Source organism: Dama dama, chromosome 3 (genome assembly GCF_033118175.1).
Source record: "Dama dama isolate Ldn47 chromosome 3, ASM3311817v1, whole genome shotgun sequence".
Lineage (NCBI taxonomy): Eukaryota > Metazoa > Chordata > Mammalia > Artiodactyla > Cervidae > Dama > Dama dama.
Window position 1 is genome coordinate 25,053,774 of NC_083683.1, and position 18,348 is coordinate 25,072,121.

General features: G+C 37.0%; 1 protein-coding gene and 1 long non-coding RNA gene across 5 annotated transcripts in view; both read left to right on the forward strand.

Moving 5' to 3' along the window:
• LOC133043788 (uncharacterized) overlaps positions 1-8,345 on the forward strand; it is a 111,022-nt gene extending 102,677 nt beyond the window's left edge. The window contains exon 2 of the long non-coding RNA XR_009689770.1: positions 8,135-8,345. This is a non-coding gene — a long non-coding RNA (uncharacterized LOC133043788). The remainder of the gene's footprint in view (positions 1-8,134) is intronic.
• The window catches only part of NAV3 (neuron navigator 3), an 883,898-nt gene that overhangs the window by 450,241 nt on the left and 415,309 nt on the right, over positions 1-18,348 (forward strand). The gene's annotated exons all lie outside the window — the stretch shown is intronic.

Below are 18,348 nucleotides of genomic sequence, written 5' to 3' on the forward strand. Positions count from 1 at the left end.
GGAAAATGTGAACCATAATTTGTTTCCTGTTTACTATTTAAATTTACTATCTAGAGTGTGGACCGAAAATAACATATCCATCTTTGTTATATCTTTTCATGAACTTCTTAGACCATAGTCAGTGTATTCCTAGATGGTGATTATTTTTAATGTAGACTGTGTCCTTGCCTTATCCACAAGGCCATCCCTAGGGTGGGGATGATGAAAACTTCAATAGAGAAGTTGCCTCTTCATACAAAGAATACATCTCCTTTGTCCATACAGCTTAGGACTGGACTGGGGAAGCAGCTCAGTAGGCAGTAAGAGAGGATATTGATCACAGTGACTCATGAGCATTAGGGAAAAGGCCTTTGAGAAGATGGATATGGCCACCACTAGAGAACATTGAGCATGGGACCTGCAAATGGGGACTGATGGCGGCCCTGGATGCAGTGGGTAAGGAGCCCACAGAATAAAGAACGCACGCTGCTGCCCCTGCTCCCCTTGAGTGCTGCGGATCAGCAGCATCACATAGTTGGAACGTGGGTGAACTGATGGATGAACCCATGGAGCTCAAAGTAGCCTAGACCTGTGGTTGCCCACATTCTGAATTTGCCCTCTATCCAACATAAGGAAACATTCTTCAAAACCAGTTATGTGTGTACAACTTTTATGACCTAACCTTGCACAACTTTCTGAAAGAAATCGTGCACTGACCAGTATGAGGGATTCCTGGCCAGGCTACTCTCCTGGAATGAGGGCAGGGTCACTAAGTCCTGAAATAGGTGTGGGTCCCTCGATAAAGCATTGCAGGAGACCTCAAACAGAGGAAAGAGGAATAGTTCCCGTGAGGTTCTGGTCTGAGTTTGAGGTACCACACCGACCTAGCACTGTAGACCCTGCCCAGCTCCAGGCACTAGAGAGGGACTTTTTAAGAAAATTTCAGTGTTTAGTTATGCAAGAGGAGTAAGTTCTAGAAATTTTCTATACAACGTATTATTAACGTATAGTTAATAATACTGTATTGCACACTTAACATTTGTCAAGAAGATAGATCTCACATTAAGTGTTCTTACCACACACACACACACACACACAAAAGAGGAAGGAAGCTTTCAGAAGTGATGGGTATGTCTGTTACTTTGTGGTGATGGCTTTCTGGCTTTATGCATATGTCCAGGCTCATGAAGCTATGTATATTAGGTATGTATAGTTTCTTTGTATATCAATTATACCTCAATAAAATTATTTTAAGAACAGAGGAAAATCTCAAAGAAGGCACTTCAGATGTGGGAGACCCTGAATCCTGGGGCCCAGGACGGGGGCCTCACTTGCCTGTTTGTAAAAGGTGGTACTGCCCATTAGAGCTATTTAATCATGTAAACAGTTTTCTTCCCAGTTCTGAGTCATCTTTTCTTGTCCTTTACAATCTCTTCAAATACTCCCACAAGAGGATGAGTGCCTCCTGAAGTATAACAACATTGTAGATGCTGCTCTTTTATACGTGTGACCATCTGTACACAGGTACTGTCCTTCCTAATTAACTTGTACATACTGGCATCTTCATTGTTTATACGTTTGCTTGGCACTCGTGCCCTAAGTAATACAGCCTGCTCAAAATCAATAAAATCACCCCAATTGTCCCTCATCAAATGCAAATATTACCACATAGGCCATCACTGTTATTTTGGTATATGTTTTAAGACCCACCCAGAGGACCCTGGGCATTTTGTTACTGGGACCAGTCATTGGTTATTTTGAAAGGAAGATAGAAATGAACTATTTGTATTTGTCTAGGGATTTAAAGACAAATTTAATCCTGAGGTGTTTTAAGATCCCTTTAATCAAGTTGCAAAAGAGAATTTAACTTCATTTAAGTTGCTGTTTAGTTGATTTGAACATGAGATTAATTTCATTTCATGGGATTAAAGAAAAGACTTTTATTAAATTGGTTTTACGCTATTTTTAAATCTAATAAAATAGTGTTGTCAGCTGTTGGAAAGGAAGAAGTTTTCTTCTGCTCTTCTAGGTTCCTCTGGCTGGCCTAGGAATTAAATTGACCTGAGACAGGTCCTGGGAGAACATCCATCAAATGTTTAATAACATTTGTGTATACATGGGAAAGACCCAGGAAGACTAGCTAGGCAAAATGGCCAAAGCCCTCACCTTGAAAGCCATTTCAACTAAAGCCAGAAGAGGATGTTGGGGGCTGTGGCTTGGGACTTCTAAAGAAAGGAAGACAGTTCATATGGAGATGGAAAAGCAAATGTTTGGTAAACAAAGGTTGGCTGGTCCATGCAGAGACAACTGGACTCAGCGGGGAATTTTAACAAGCAGACTGTGCTAGATTCCTCCTGGTTCATGCTCTATGTCTATGGTATTAGTTCCTTTCCTGGGATAAGTTCTTTATGTACATTCTTTTAGGCAGGTAAGAGGAAGTCCACAGGGTCTTCCTTAGTCTCAGGCCTTGGTTATTTTCAGCTCAAAATAATCCTCATGCAAAGAGACACATTGTGGGGTGGCAAATTTTGCTCTCCCGCATGGCATTATTGCATTTTATTCTGCTTTAACTATTTTATCATCTTACAGGAGGTCTATACCTCTGAATTAGTTAATGGACCTCCCATTTACAAATGGAATGAGTAGGTACATAAATTTCTGCGTATTCATGTCAGTGTATAAGTGACATTTGTGAAAGCAAGTCTGGGTCATTGTTTTGGAAGCTATCCCAGTTCATGTAACTCATACCTCATCCAGAAAGTGTCTGCATATGTATGCATCGACAACCCAATCCTCCCCATGCCCTCTTGTAAAACCTCTTAATGGTCTGTTCTCAATTATGCTAGGTTAGGAAACCTGCTTAAAAGTTTTCGTGAACATAAAACATGATGAAGGCTATTAAATTAAACAAACTGATGTTTGGCAAGTGGAAATCCCCAGAAATCCTAATATTTGAAACATTCTTCTTTATTCACATCTTACTGGAAGAGCCTAGCAGGTTCATACCCTGAGCTGAAGGAAGACTTCTGACAACAGTCTTGCTGCCAGCCCTGAATTCTTTAGTCTCCGAGGTTCTTTGACCTTTCTGAGACCCTCAGCCACAAACCTCTTTTCCAGTCACCTTAGCCTCAGCTCTGTGTTCCTCTAAATGAAAGTGTCAGCTGCTTAACCCATGACTCCAGATTGTTCACTGATCAGACTGTTAAAAACTACATGTGGAAGGGTCTATGGTATATAGGTATCATGACAATTACTTGGGCTATGAAGATAAATAATGTATTTCAAAGTGGCGCCTTTGAAGATCACATTCTGCTGTGGGAGAAGTCTTTTACAAAAGAAGGTGATAGGTGCTGCAGAGACTTAAAAATATAGAAGCATCAGCTGCTGACTGTGTTTCAGGCATTCCGTTAAGATGGGTTTTAAGCTAAGTCAGGAAGCAAAGAAAAGAGCCATGCAAATAAAAGGAGTGACATGACCAAAGGCATGCAGTTCTGAAAGAATGTAGGGTATTGGAAGGATAGTATGGATGGAGCCGAGAGTTCATGTGAGAGCTAGTAAGAGCTGATTACCAGTGGAAGAAAGTAAGAACTGATTACAGTAGAAGAAAAGGAAATTCAAGACAGGCACACAGACTGAGGATGGAAGGAAGGCCAACATTGCAATCTGATGAAACTGACTGGATAAGAAGAGGACACCAAGATCAAAGAATGAGAGAAGAGAAAGTACCGGGAGACGAATGTAACATAGAAATAAGAGAAAACTGTGATGGGAGAGGAAAGAATCACTGATGAACTTTGAAGGAAAGGCATGAAACCCAGTGAGATGTGCAGTGTGTTTTGAGTGTCCAAGCTGTATCTGTTTTAGCTGCCTGGTTGAGGAGAAATGGCCATAGTTTGAGAAATTTAAGCGATGTGAGAGAAAGGAGATGTTGAGTGGTCATTTGTTGAAGGAGAACAGAGAGCAAAGGAGTGGAAACTGAAGCCTGATCCAGACAGGCTACCTTTTTCTTCTAGATAGAAAAGCTTAGATCACATTTATCACACACGGGAGAAGAGCTAGAGGAAAGGAAGATGGTGAAGATACAGGAAATAGAAGAGATGATAATTACTTTTAAAGGAGGTGTGGAAAATCCGTCAATTCCTTTTACACATCAACACCACCATTTTCTCTTTCTCCATTTCCTTGCCAAGTGAAACTTAACTCCCCTTTTGGCACAACTGTACTCCACCAACACAGCTATTCCTTTTATCTCCATCTGAGAACCTGGCTCGGCAGTTCTGTTAGTGGCTGGTCCTTTCATTCCCAAGTTATCATGGCCTCATACATATTCATCAACTCACTGTCTAAAATGGATAATGGCCAAGAGAATGTTTTTAACATTCAAAGAGAATGGTTTTTTGTATAAAGAACATATTGATAGAGCTGAAGAAAGTAAAAAACAGGATAGCCACATGGCCTTAGAACAAATGCCTTCAGCCCTCTAAGTTTCAGTCTCCTCCTGCTTTTTTAAAAATATATTTATTTTTAGAGAAAGTCTCAGGTTTACAGTAAAGTTGGGGCAGGCACTGAATTTGGCTCTATGCCCCTGACCCATAGTCTCCCTCATTATTAGTATCACTCACCAGAATGGTACACTTTTTACCAAAGATGAAGCCACATTAGCACATCATACTCATCCAGAGCCCTTAATTTACTGAAGGGTTGACTCTTGATGTCGTATGTCCAATGGGTCTGAAAAAGTGTATAATGACATATATTCATTGTTAAACTATCATATCATGTATATTAGTTGCCCTAAAATTCCCCTGTGCTTTGTCTGTTCATCTCTCTTTCCTTTAATTCCATGAAACCACTGATTTTTCTGTTGTCTTTCTATCTAGTTTTTTCTTTTTCCAGATTGTCCTGTTGTTGAAATCCTACAATATATACCATTCTCAGATGGGTTTCTTTCACATAGTAATATTTGATTGCATTTCCTTCATGTCTTTCATGGCTTGATAGCTCATTTTCTTTTCTTTCTTTTTTTTTTAAATTGACGTACAGGTGCTTTACAATCTTGTATTAGCTTCTTCTGTACAGCAAAGTAAATAAGTTACATATACAAACACACACACACATATGTATATATATATATCCCAGACTTTTTACCTTTTTCTTCCCATTTAGGTTACCACAGGATAGCTAATTTTCTTAAAATGCTGAGTAATACTCCATTGTCTAAATGTACCACAGTTTATTTATCCATTTATCTGCTGAAGTACATCTGGGTTGCTTCCAACTTTTGTCAATTGTGAATTAAGCTTTTGCAAAAATTCCATGTGCAACTTTATGGGTGGACATAAATTTTCAACTACCAAGGAGAGTGATTGGTGATCGCATGGTAATAATATGTTTATTTTATTTAAAAATTATATTTAATGGGAGGATAATTGCTTGACAATATTATGTTGGTTTCTGTCACACAGCAACGTGAATCAGCCATAAGTATAGATATAGCCCCTCCCTCTCGAGGCTCCCTCCCACCTGGTTTGTTTCGTTTTATAAAACTGCCAAATTGTCTTTCATAGTAGCTGTGCCATTTTGTATTTGCACCAGTAGGGCATGAGAGTGTCTGTTACTCCATATCCTAACATTTGGTGGTGTTAGTGTTTCAGATTTGGGGCATTCTAACAGGTATGTGGTAGTATCTTGTTTTAATTTGCATTGTCCCAATGACATATTTGTGGAACATCTTCTCATATGCTTATTTGTCATCCATATATTCTTTAGTGAAGTGTCTCTTAAGGTCTCCTCTCCCCCCGTTTTCTTTCTTTATGACTTTTGTTTTAAAGTCTATTTTGTCTGATACGAGTATAGCTAATCTCACTTTCTTGTTTCTATTTGCATGAAGTATCTTTTACTATCCCTCACTTTGAAGTTGTGTCTTTCTCCCTGAAGTGAGTCTCTTTTAGGCAGTATATTGTAGGTTCTTGTTTTTTAATCCAATCTGCCACTTTATGTATTCTGATCCACTTTTAAAAGTTGCATAGTTTTCTTGTTATTGAGTTTTAAGAGTTCTTTATATATTTGGAGTAGCAGCCATTCATCGAGGGTGTCTTTTGCGTACTTTCTCCCCCAGCCCCTGGCTGTGGCTAGTTTTCTTCACAGAGTAGTCTTTAATTTTAACCAAGTCCAGCTTATCACTGATTTATGAGTCAAGCCTTTGGTGTTGTATCTTAAAAAATGCATCACCATACTCAAGGTCATCTCGGTTTTCTCCTATGTTGTCTTCTAGGAATTTTATAGTTTGTGTTTCACATTTATGACTGTGATACATTTTTAGTTAATTTTGTGATGGGCATAAGGTATGCCTCCTCTTATGCTTAAAAATGATAACTTTGTATAGCTTCTATCTAAGATGTATTCTAGATAAAAATTTAAGGATACTAAAATTAAGCAATTAATCATTTTATGAAAAGAGATGAAATGACTAGTAGGAAGTATGGTGGAAAGTTGGGGATTACATGGATAGGTTCCAATCTTGGCTTCTCACGTGGTAGCTTTGTGTCTCTACTAAAGTTTCTTGAACTAAGTCTCAGTTTTGACCTCTTCATAGTGGGTACATATAGTTTCCTACAGGATTGTTGTCAGAACCACATGTGATGATCTGGGCCAAAAAGCCAGCACAAATGTGGCACGTGATGGATGCCTGATGAATACCTGTGATTCTCTTCTTCCTCAAGTTAATTTTGCTCAATGGCAATGCCTTTTTCTTAATAGCAGACATTAAAAGAAAAGTTCTTGTGAGCAAGCCATTGTTTTAAGTCTTTTACATAAATTAATGTATCTAATCTTCTTTTAAAAACTCTTTGAGGTAGGTAGGTATTTTCATTACCATCTCATGGTTGAGGAAATAGGCAGAGAGATATTAAATGATTTGTTATAGTAACAAACTAAGACCAGGTTGAAATCCAGGCAAGTCAACTCCAGAACCTGTATTTTAAACTTCTACATATACTTGCTTCTTATTTATGAAATAATTCTTTTCAAATATGTTTTTGATATAAATTAAATTTGATATAAGGCTTAGCAGTTAATGGCTTCCAAGCTTTCAAATATTATTTCTAATACAACTTCAGACATATGTAAAATACCCAGTTTGTCATTAATAACTAACAGAAGAACACAGATCTCAGAGCAGTCATGCCATCTGTCAGAAGCATTTTCTGATAATGTAGTAGTTGCTGTATTTGAAAAGAGGAATGTTGATCTGTTTTGTATGGTTAGCCAGATAACTACTTCAACATCTGAGACTTTTTTCTGTACATTTCCTTGACTGCAAGAGTAAACAGTATATTCATAGAAGAAAAGTAACAGGAGTGTTTGAAGAGACAATTCTGATTATGGATTAATAAACACAAATTACTGGACTTTTATAAATTAGTAAAGGAAAACATTGAATCATTAGAATAGTAATAATCTCAACTAAAATGGTTTATTTTTATAATTAAGGTCTTTGATGCCAGAGTTTGAAATATACTGCCATTATAGAAACTTAGATGGCTCAACAAGAAAGTGATTTTTAAAAGTTAAAATGATGACTATATGACATTGAGTGTATCCTATACTGATTTTTCCCAAACAATCTGGTAGTGAATATTATTAATTAAAAAAACTGTCAGTTCCTGTTTCAAGATAGTAACCTCTCATCAGTACATCTAGTGAAATGAATGCTTGACTAATAACTAGGATATTCAGATAAATTTCTTTTGAAAAAATGAAATTAAAGAAATGAATAAGAAGGGGAGATTGTCTTTTTAAAGAAGTTGATAAGTTTGAATCTGGGTATGTTTTATTGAGAAATGCCAGTAGGAATATGAAAAGAGAAGACATAGAAAGTTGCTTGTGCTAAACTTGTAGATTTTCTTTGCCCTCAAAATATTATGAGCCTGGGAGCAATGGGCTTTCTCTAGTTTATAAGAAAGAATATTAGCTTTAATTAACACTTGTGAAGGTTAGCATTGTTCTAGTACCCAGACATTGCTAGCCTATGCCTTGCATGGAACAGTCTATGCCTAGATTTCTGGAGTTGTTTTCTAGTTGACTGGGGTAGCTGGCTTCAGAACTTTACGTGAGCATCTCTGAAAATGAAACCTTTAATATTTCTGTTATACAGGCATCACAGCTGTGGATTGAGCAGAACTTTTTGTAGGGCTGCCTTGAAGATGACAACTTTGGAGGAACTATGGTGACTGGCAGTGGAAAGAATCAGGACGTGTGAAAATCCTTAAAAATTTATTGACTTAAATAACTTTGCCTATGTTATGAATAAAAAGAAACCTTTGTGCAGAAAAAAAAAAAAGAAAGAATACTGGCATTGAGGACAACATTTATAGGAGTGGAAAAATCAGAATTGAGAAAATTAAATCCCTGTAGGAGGAGAGTAGATTGTCAGTTTGCAGTCTTAGAGATGGAGCAATTCTGAATGAAGTGAGGTCTCTGCTGAAGTGGCCTTGGACTTGGATGTCACTGGGATTGACTGAGCATGTCAGAGAAGTGGGCCAGTCAATAAACTGTCCTCCCAAGTAAGCAGGAGAGTGTTATTTAGTAGGAACTTTGGATTGGAAAAGACCCTGATACTGGGAAAGATTGAAGGCAGGAGAAGAAGGGGGCAACAGAGGATGGGATGGTTGGATGGCATCACCCACTTGATGGACATGAGTTTGAGCATGCTCCGGAAGTTGATGATGGATAGGGAAGCCTGGCATGCTGCAGTCCATGGGATCACAGAGTTGGACGTGACTGAGCGACTGAACTGTAATAACTTCCCTGAACTACTTAGCAGCTCTTGAGAAATAGAAAGTTGAATTTGACTTAGAGGTGGCTTGCCTCAACAGTTGCCAAGAGCTTCAGATCTGAGTAGTTAATGATAGCCTAGCAATCACACATGTACCCCTTTTGGAGCCAGTCTACTCTTCCTTGTTTTTATATATGAAGCATTGGATTTAGGTTATCCCAGGATATGATAAAGTATGAAAAATTAACACTATATATTCAACATTGGTACCTACTAATAATACCTATTAATAATATGTATCATTCTTTTCTGTTGTACCAGATATTGTGCTAAGGGCTTTGAATGATGATCTTGTTTATACCTTACCTCAACCCTGAATTTGATATCATTAGCTTTATTTACAGATGAGAATTCTGGGACTTGGAGAGGTTGTGTAATTTGCTCCAGGTGAGATCGCTTATAACAAGGGGCAAAACTAGTATCCCAACTTGAGTATGTCTAATCTCTTAAGTTATACTGATTCTGTGAAGGCTTTTCAAAACTTTGAATGTTTTGTACTCTGAGCAACAGATGATAAAAACACAAAGATGATTTCAAAATAATAGAAGAAATTAAGTTTGAAATTTTTTAATTAGGAAAAATCAGCCACTAACCACCAACCAAGTGTTGTTATTCATGAATCTTTGATTTTGACTGTACCTGTCACTCTTTTTATGCATATATGTCTTTCTATAAGGAAATATCAGAATCAAATCCTTGCTCAGGTTAATGATAAATTGTATTAACACTGATGTTGACTTCACTGAGCAAAATTAGTAAGGAGATTCTAGCAATTTTTATATTGAAACCTGAACTGAGGTTTTTGGGGGCGAGGGGGCTATCCTTTTAAATTTCAGTTCTTCTTGGTTTAAGAGTTTCTATTTCAATGGGTAAACTCACAGTCACATGAGAAACTGTTTTAAAAGGAAAATCCTTGATGGTTCAAGCAGTTGGAATCTGTGTTGAATTCTTACTGAGGTTTAGGATGACTGTTGATGGCCGAAATGTGCTTGTGGGATACACATGATACATGATAGCACCCCGACCTAGCTTAACGAACTAAACAGATTGCTGGTCTTTCCTACCAGCTGTTCCAGCCTTCTATAGTTGTTTGCATTATGACTCTTCATGAACAACAGATAAATTTGGACATTTCAATAGCAGATATGTTACATGAAGAATTTGTAATGGTGAAAAAATAGGCTAGTTTCTGACACTCTTTCATTCCAGTATTTAATCATCCTAAACGGCAGAAACAGATGAGTTCTCCAATTGGCTACAAAGCCATCCGCTGTCATAGATGTGACATCATTATGGAATATATATGTCTGGTTGCCATGTAATTCAGTAATAAATAATCAGAAATTGTTTTCCCCCAAAGTGTTGACTATTTACTGTATCACCTTACCAGAACTCCTTTTGCTGAAATCATCAGTTTTTTTGTTGTTTTCTCCAGTGATCATCCTCAGTGTTTTAAAAAAAAAGGTATTGGAATTACTGTAGACAATGGCAAAAAGGCTGTAACTGTTAGGACCAAGATTTCAAAAGAAAAGCAATCTTCCATTGGAATATTCTATTTGATGTCTATATTAGTTTGGTTGTTGCAAGATGTTCTATAATTTTAAATAAATTGACTCTAAGTCATTCTGTGTATTAATTCACAGCTGTTTATCAAATACAAAGTGCTAGTAAGTAATACTTTCTTACACACATTGGAAATAAATAATGTCTGGCTCCGTGAAGAGGAAACATAGATTGTCCCAATGGAGTTTAAAACCTAGTTGGACGAATGGATAAGGAAGCTGTGGTACATGTACACCATGGAATATTACTCAGCCATTAAAAAGAATTCATTTGAATCAGTCCTAATGAGATGGATGAAACTGGAGCCCATTATACAGAGTGAAGTAAGCCAGAAAGATAAAGAGAATACAGTATACTAACACATATATATGGAATTTAGAAAGATGGTAATGATAACCCTATATGCAAAACAGAAAAAGAGACACAGATGTACAGCACAGACTTTTGGACTCTGTGGGAAAAGGCGAGGGTGGGATGTTTCGAGAGAACAGCATCGAAACATGCATATTATCTAGGGTGAAACAGATCGCCAGCCCAGGCTGGATGCATGAGACAAGTGCTCAGGCCTGGTGCACTGGGAAGACCCAGAGGGATCGGGTGGAGAGGGAGGTGGGAGCGGGGATCGGCATGGGGAACACATGTAAATCCATGGCTAATTCATGTCACTGTATGACAAAAACCACTACAATAATGTAAAGTAATTAACCTCCAACTAATAAAAATAAATGAAAAAAAAAAAAAAAAAACCTAGTTGGAGAGTCAGACAATAAATGAGAGACATAAGTAAACTATATAATGTTAGATGGTGATAAGAGCTATGAAGAAGTACAAGGCAAGAAAGACAAATAGAGAATGCTGTTGGGGAGTATGGGGAGGTGCAATTTAATAGATTAGTTATCATACATTAACTCTCAAATGTGTTTTTTGATAACTTTATATGGTTTTTTCCCAGTGTACATAATGTGTAACTTTGATGTATTCATCTACTTAATTGTGTAATTATACTATACACTATTTTTGTATTTATGTCCGCCAACCCCTCCTGTTATGTTAATGAACAAAAATAAGTGGGATTTGGCAGATTCACAAGCTGCTCTTCTTTCTTAGGAGCTGTAGGCATTAGACATGATTATTCTGCAATTAATCACTCTTATACTTTGTATTATGTTGCCAAAAACTCTGTTTTTATTGTACTTAACTTGCCTGTTAAGCCCATGATCAGAAATTGGTCATGGGTTAGAAATGCTTGCGTTCACACAACATTTTTACATTAATATTACTGAATTAATGTGAATGAAACAATATTCTTGAGAATTACATAGCACTTTCCAGCTGTGATTTTCACGCTCTGGTGAACAGCATGCATAGTTGCCTGCCTCGTTATAGAGACTAGAAAGAAGAAACGTCGTTTTCTACCCAGATGCTCAAGTGGCTATATTCTCACACACTGGGAAAGACATGGCAGGAAGTGTCTGCAGGTATCCAGTCATTGCCCTCCTTTGACCCACTTCCGTGAAGACATAGAGTGGACTTCATTAGCTTTCATAAGTTGATGCTGGTCTAGTCTTACTTTTCTGAATAATCACTGCTCAATCAGCAATGTACAATAGTGTATTCAAGGCATTTCTTGAAGATTATTATTTTGATGTCACTGCCCCAAATATTTATCAAAAGCTAGAATGAGAAAAGGAGTACTTACGGACGATTCTTTGAAGGAGGTGCAGATCATCTACCCTTCTAGGCTGATAATTGCAAACTTAAAGGACTAGAGAGGCCAAGAAAGTAACAAAATTGAATGAAGGCAAGTGTGTGACCTCCTGGAGGTCACATGCAGGTCTGAGAGACAGTTATTCCTCATTCCACAAAACACACTCATTGAAGGTTGATTTCTGGAACCAGATGACCACTTTAAAACCATGCATTTAATCCTTCAATTAAAATAGGCTGCTATCTGATTAAAATACCCAAACCACATTTTTCCAATCACTGGTAAATATATTGTGAATCTATCAGTCTACATTAAGGAAGTTAAAAAATAAAGATTATGAAGCATGCAGTTCTGTTTATTTATATATCACAGATTATTCCTTTGAGGATCCTTGGGAGAAATTTCTGTCTTCTTAGTACCAGAATTAGTTGAGCTTAGAAGCTCAGAGCTTCTACTCTGAACAAGTGCCCTATTTTCCTTATGAATAAAATAAGTAAGTTTGTTTCATTCTATACCAGGAGCTCCTGACTTTAGACATGGATATTTCACCTAAAAGAGTCTCTCTATTTGCCAATTTGAGCTGTCTCTTGCAAAGTTAATTTAAATTCATGAGCAAGCTCTAACCAGTGAATTTCATCTTGCAAGGTATACTTGTCTATCAACTTCACTGCTTACTTTATCTTGTCTTTCTTATTCTTATTTTCCCTCTCATATATTTCCTCATCCATTTATTTAAAATTTTGTATCTTGTTTTAGTTCATATGACTATACAGAGCACCTTAGAACTTTTGGAAAATGTGGGATTAAAAATAAATGAATAATCAGTTTACAGAATCTGTACTGGTTGACATTTTTCTAACCACAATAGCATTGCATACCGGTATATTATGAGGTCGAACACAAATGCCCCTATTTTTGTTGGGGTTTCCTTGGTGGATCAGATGGTAAAGAATCTGCCTGCAATGTGGGAGACCTGGGTTCAAAACCTGGATTTGGAAAATACCCTGGAGAAAGGAATGAGGAATACTCACTCTAGTATCCTTGCCTACAGGATCCCATGAACAGAGGAGCCTGGTGAGATATAGTCCATGGGATCACTAAGAGTCGGACATGACTGTTACCAAGCATAATTAAATAATAATACCAAAATATTTACATTGACATGAACTGATGATTACTAGATGGTACTTATAATGCAATTTTAAATAAGACCATAGTTCACTTTCTGAAGTTTGATAAGACAGGTAAATTTACATCTAATGCTGGAAGTGGCATGTCTACATATGTTTGTATTTGTGTGTATACATTACTGCCACTAGCTCATTTGCTATCTTCCTGTGATTTAAAAAGGGCCATTCTGTCCTCTCAGATGATACAACCCAAGGTCGGGACACACATTTTTGTCCTCAGGATGTGGAAAGGTTTGTAGTCCCCATCTCTCTGAGACCAGGAATTATTAGAGGGGAAAATGCAACCTACTGGAGCATTCAAGAAACCTTACTAGTGTGTTACATGTGAAGTTCATCAGTCACACGTGTCTAACCAAGGAAAACTAGATTGGAAGCTGATAGGGTAAATTCTAGAGTGGTGGCATTTTATAAACACGTGAACAAAAACAAGCAGTTCTAACATCACAGAAAAAGAAGACATGACAACAGGTAGATATGTCACATAAAAGATTAATAATATTTTTGATATGTGTTGAACTTTTCCTGCATTTAAAAGCTAAGTACTTTTTGGTGGGTCATAGACCTCTTGAGAATTTGATGAAAGCTAAAGTCCTTCTACAGAAAAATGCACAAAAACGGTAGAAGTAAAGTGAAGTGAAAGTCGCTGAGTCGTGTCCGACTCTTTGCAACCCCATGGACTGTAGCCTGCCAGACCCTGTCCGTGGAAATTCTCCAGGCAAGAATACTGGAGTGGGTTGCCATTCCCTCCTCCAGGGGATCTTCCTGACCCAGGGATCAAACCCAGGTCTCCTGCATTGCAGGCAGACTCTTTAATGTCTGAGCGACCAGGGAAGCCCTTTTTGGTAGGTCATAGACCTCTTTTGAGAAACTGATGAAAGCTCTGGTCCCTCTACAGAAAAATACACAAAAACATAGGCATATAGTCTTTAAATTCCATTTCTAGAGGTTATCAGATATTTGGAAACAAGCTCCAACTATTGGTTATGGAGAGCTCATTCACTGCCAGCCATTTGTTCAGTAGGATGATGATAACCTCCTTATGAAGGGACTGCAGTTCTCTGACCCTGTGTCTCAAAATCATCAGTCCTTAAGCTCATCAAAGTCGTGTTCTGGGATTGCATCACTGATAAATACCGTCTCTGAACAAGTAGAAACAGGAGCTGAGAGTTTTTCACTATTCAAACAGTGATTAATAGAAATGAATGTGAAGATTTCCTTATCCATGTAATCCAATAATTCAGATTTCATTTGATGGTTAAGCATATGCTTACTTTCCTATTGGAAAGCAAAGATTAAGTAAATCATTGTACATTTATTCAGTGAACAATCATATAGTCATTTAAAAGAATGTTTGAAAAGAATTAGTATCCATATAGGAAAAGGCTTGGTATATACTGTTATGATAAAGTAGACTACATAAGTGTTTCATCAGTATATTTGCAACATTTTCCCCTTAAAATGTATTTTAAAAAGATTAGAAGATACTATACCAAAAGTCTTAAAACTGATCAAATTGATAAAGTTGATAGAATTATAGATCATTTTCTTTTTTGTTACACTGTTTTATTTTCTGCATTATTTTAATGAACATGTATTTAAAAATAAAATGAGAAAAAAGTTCCCTTAAAAGTTATAAAAAGTAGTTTGCTGGAGAAAGGAAATTGTATATAGTAGGAAGCATAAAATTGTGTCATCAAGCAGAGTTCTCAATCCTCATTAATAAATGTATATATAATTAGATAACATTAATTATTGTCTTTGGGACAAAGAAATAATCAATTTAGTGATTACTGAGATTTACTGTCTCATATGACTAAGTCTCACGTGACTAAGTTAAAATGTGCATTGAAATTTGTAATTTTCTCAAATTATTAATAAAAACAAGCATTAATAGGCTTTAAAAATGTAAATTTAATAGAAGTCTTTCTGATACTACCCGGTGCCACTTTGTATATGTGAGAATAAATTATTGGAGTCTGTACTTATATACTGCTTTGTAATGACACTTTTGTGGCAATTGGTCGCATTACTTATTTCCTCTGCAAGTGTCAGTTTTGGATAAATGTTATGAAGCCACTGAGATTTGTGGTTTTGAATTGAAATTTTGTCGCTACACTGAAAAAACCTCACCCAGAGGATATGAATTAAATTTCTGGTGTCTACCAGAGTTGAGTGAAATCACCACTAAAATGATATCTCAGTGGGCATAAAACCAACCATTCCAGTAAGATGGACATCTAGGCAATGCCTCGTTTTGTTGTGCTTCCTTCATCACTCTTTGCAGACTTTGCCTTTTTTTTTTTTTTTTTTACAAACTGGCAATTTATGGTAACCTTGTGTTGAACAAGTCTACTGACACACTTTTTTCAATAGCATTTCCTCATTCATGTCTCCATATAACATTTAGGTAATTCTCACAATATTTCAAACTTTTTCATTATTATTTTCTCTGTTATGGTGATCTATAATCAGTGATTTTTGGTGCTATGACAGCAAAAAGATTATAATATCCTGAAGGCTCAGATGATGGCAGCTTTTAACAGTAAGTATATTTTGATTGAAGTGTATACATTGTTATTTTAAACATAATGCTGTTGAACAATTAAAGACTGCAGTGTGGTATAAGCATGTCTTCTATATGCACTGGAAAACCAAAATTTTTGTGTGATCCCTTATATTGTGATATTCACTTTATTGTGATGATTTGGAACTGAATCCATAATATCTCTAAGGTGCCTCCATTCTGAAATTGAGTTCTGTACAGCTTGTATATACTCAGATCATCCAGGACTGCTGGAAAAGAGAATTAACAACAGTCTTAAACTGCTCATTGGAAAGAACTAATATGTACGTCTTGTGTTGCACAACTTCATGAAGTTCTATGTGAATAAGTATGAGAGGTGCCTTCTAGAACTGAGCAAATACTGGATGGAGTGAAACAGAAAAGGCAGACTTTACTATTCATGTCTGTTGCAATGGGGTCAAGACTATTGCAGTGAGGTTATTCAAGATTATACAGTAGAGGAAAGAGATTCTTTTAATTCTGCTGAACCAAAAAACAGTAGAATTTTTAAGTACTTGTAATGAGCTAGTAGAAAAGTTTGTGGGATATCTGTGGGGAGGTCCGTCAATGTGTTTGCAATATGATAGTTTACCTAATTTAGGCTCCTACCTTTCACAGAGACTGGAAAATTAAGGCTAAATCTTTACTGATGATAAAATTTCAAAGAGATGTTTCCCAGGTCCTTGAGAAAGACTTTTCTAAGTAGTAGAAGGAGCCAGAGGCTGGGAAATGATTTATATCTCAAAGAGAGAAAGAATTTACAAAATCAAGTTTTTAGAAGCAAATATAAGAAAAGAGAAGGCAAGGGCCAAAAGTCAGGAAGAAACTTGTTTAAATGTTAGTGATGCTGAGGGTGCTCTTAAGGCCATCTTGGTTACATTCATTTTCTTTGGAGGCAGAATGAATGTAGAGAATTCTAAACATAAGAAGTTAGGTTTTATGCTGGAGAGTGTTTTGCCTATGTTCTCCTCTAGGAGTTTTATTGTTTCTGGTCTTACATTCAGATCTTTAATCCATTTTGAGTTTATTTTTGTGTATGGTGTTAGAAAGTGTTCTAGTTTCATTCTTTTACAAGTGGTTGACCAGTTTTCCCAGCACCACTTGTTAAAGAAGTTGTCGTTTTTCCCTTGCCTCCTTTGTCAAAGATAAGGTGTCCATAGGTTCGTGGGTTTATCTCTGGGCTTTCTATTCTGTTCCATTGATCTATATTTCTGTCTTTGTGCCAGTACCATACTGTCTTGATGACTGTGGCTTTGTAGTAGAGCCTGAAGTCAGGCAGGTTGATTCCTCCAGTTCCATTCTTCTTTCTCAAGATTGCTTTGGCTATTCGAGGTTTTTTGTATTTCCATACAAATTGTGAAATTATTTGTTCTAGTTCTGTGAAAAATACGTTGGTAGCTTGATAGGGATGTTTCGAAAGAACAGCATCGACATCGAAACATGTATATTATCTAGGGTGAAACAGATCACCAGCCCAGGCTGGATGCATGAAACAAGTGCTCGGGCCTGGTACACTGGGAAGACCCAGAGGAATCGGGTGGAGAGGGAGGTGGGAGGGGGGATTGGGATGGGGAATACATGTAAATCCATGGCTGATTCATGTCAATGTATGACAAAACCCACTACAATATTGTAAAGTAATTAGCCTCCAACTAATAAAAATAAATGAAAAAAAAAGTTAGGTTTTGTCTTTGGCTCTGGTTTCTGTGTATTTTGTAGATGTTAGTTCTTTATGCGTTTTCTGTGGTGCATGAAAATTCCCACACACCTAGTGGCTTGAAACAACACACATTTATTTATCTCAGTTTCTGTGGGTCAGGGATTGCTTATGCTCTGTTGAAATCAGTGTGTTGACCATGGTGGTGTTTTCTAGTAGACACTCAAGTTTGAAAGCATCTACTCCCTCCACTTGCATGATTATAACCAACATTCAACTCTCTGGCTATAGGATTCACAGCATTTGTTTTTTGAAAGTAGAAAAGGGAAGAGAGAGATCCTGGGGCAAGTTGGCTAGCAAGGAAAGTTGTGTGTAACACCGTTTAATCCTAGAAATATCATCTCAGCACCTTCACTATAATCTATTGGTTAGAATCAAGTCACATTTTCCACACACATTCAATGGAAGAATTTTACCTAGAGATATAAATACCAGGAGGCTTCTCTAACAGTCTTATGTGCCATATCCTTCATTTGCAAATTTTGTGAAATTAAAGCAGTTTCACTAATAACAGTTTCGTTTGATCTGTAGGAGTCCTCAAGTTGCTGCTAGAGAAGTTTGGTGATGAAGGTGATGCCCTCATATCGTACCGCTCTGATTCTCTAAATCTACTCTACCCTGAAAGCGTGCTGAGGTTTCTCGTGAAATTTGTTGTTTTCCCTTTCTTCTCTTTCTTCTTTCCTTTTTTGATGAAATTCTTCTCTTTCCTTCAAAATATAATAAAAAATGCACTGTATCAGATAATACTTTTGACCACACTAGCTGGAAAAGCCATGATTCAAATAAAATTTA